The sequence below is a fragment of the Penaeus chinensis genome, chromosome 16 (genome assembly GCF_019202785.1).
Source record: "Penaeus chinensis breed Huanghai No. 1 chromosome 16, ASM1920278v2, whole genome shotgun sequence".
NCBI lineage: Eukaryota > Metazoa > Arthropoda > Malacostraca > Decapoda > Penaeidae > Penaeus > Penaeus chinensis.
Window position 1 is genome coordinate 36897597 of NC_061834.1, and position 1914 is coordinate 36899510.

The following is a 1914-nucleotide window of genomic DNA, read 5'->3' on the forward strand; positions in this document are numbered from 1 at the left end:
TCCCCATCGCTGGCAACACTACTTACTGTTTCTATCAGACCAAGAGAGAGAGAGAGATTTTTAACAACACCTCACCCCCCCCCCCCCCGCCATATTGGAAAATAAAAGGGCGCGAAATGCAATTCTTCCTCAGAACTGAATCTGTTCCCTGTTGCTCCTCATCATGGCGAGGTTCCAAATCTTTCTTGTACTTATGTAAGCTTATTTCTCCTTTCTTCTATGGTTTTTTTTTTTTTTACACTCATATTAAAACAGGGAGGAAAACAAATGATTTATATTTTTAATCGCTTAATTTTTACTTATTTTATTATAATTATCTCTTTTTTTTAAACATTATTTAGGTCCGTGATGCTGAGCGTAGCCATGGCGGATCCATTCACTGTGACAACTTTTGCCCCGAGTCCTGGCCGGAGAGGGTAGTAGGCATCGAGAAGGCCTGCCCTTCATCTCAATAAACAGTTAGTGCAATTTATGTTTATATTAACCCCTGGATTAAAGATTTACGGTGTGCAATGAGGCGAAATGTGTGATGAGGAAAAGGCTTCATTTCAAGAGCTCTGAGCTAAGGGTTCTTTGTATCCGAGACTATTGCTTCGCTTCATTCATGGGATTTATTCTAAACCACGTGTAGTGATTGACTCTTGATTACTCTTGCCAATGAGGTCATTCGCGCTGCCACCACCTGGTTAGTACGTCCAGGAACAATACATGTACCGAAAGGGGAAGACGTCTAGAAGGGTGTAAATTGATAAAAAGGAAAGTATGCATGTGTAAGAAAGGGACGAATGACCTAATCCACAAGGGTCTGTCTGGTAAGCGTGGTAAATCCCGAGGGGAGTGCGTGTCAGTCTTAAGGGCCGATAGAAGGTCGGCAATTGCTTGCCACAGGTAGCCAAGTTATGGCATCATTTGTCTCTTAAAAAAGGGTTTAAGTAAAAGGAGGAATTTCATTCACGAAGCTTAAACAAATTTATTCTTCAAAACACAAAAAAACTCAAAAACACATAAAAGCATACGAACGCATGATATACATTTACTTAAAAAGAAAGCCATAAAACCAGAACCTTAAAGACCACAAAAATCAAAGAAGCACTCTGTTTCTATTATAAAAAGTGAAAACTTAAAATCCCACTTTACCGCCACTGAAACCGTCCTTACGACCGCAGGGGAAGCACACAAAAAAACAACGTCACTAGCTTCGGGCAGGTCTACATCGGCCGCTAAGGACGTGAACGGACATCCCATACCCCCTGCGCCTTTCCGCTCGTTTTCCGGGCTAAATATAGTAGACCCCAAGCAAGGATCTAATTGGTGAGCTAGTAACTAGCCCCGGAATCTAACTAATTCTAACCCTAGATGGCGTGGCAGGCCCCCCCAAGAAAATATAGCTTGCGTATCTATTTTAGTGCTTATAACCCCTTATTCCCCTTGAAATGGTATTTAATTAAGACCGTTAACAGCTGAAAAAGGCAAAAATAAAAATGAACGCAAGCTCTTACCCCAGCGTTAAAAAGAGTGCATAATAAAATATAAAAGAAAATGGTTATGGTTACCTTTAAAACAAGGATAAAGTTAATAACACAGTAAAATTTTACATATAAAACAATAGAAATATATAAAAGAAGGAGGTAACATCATCCACGTGGGTTAGGCTTTCTCGAGGGGAACCTCAGGTATTCTCAGCGCTCCAGCGCGGCTGGCTAGGTATGGGTCACTACACACGCAATCTTAGCTATTAGATATTACAAAGAAAGAAAAAGAGCAATGGTAGCAAACTTACGATATCTTTAATGTGCTCATATAACCCTGAAATAAAAAGAAAAGAAAGGAAATTATGAAAAAAAAGAAGTATAGCCTTGTCAAAATCCAGAAGCACTCGTTCTTTCGGATTTTGGCCCTGGCTTTGACTTTGAA

The 1914-nt window shown here is 40.1% G+C and overlaps 1 long non-coding RNA gene across 1 annotated transcript; it reads left to right on the plus strand.

The window, feature by feature from the left end:
- Window positions 1-126: 126 nt before the first annotated feature.
- LOC125033203 lies at window positions 127-468 on the plus strand. The gene is made up of 2 exons (XR_007115586.1): window positions 127-195; window positions 342-468. It is a non-coding gene; the product is annotated as an uncharacterized LOC125033203 (long non-coding RNA).
- Window positions 469-1914: the final 1446 nt, after the last annotated feature.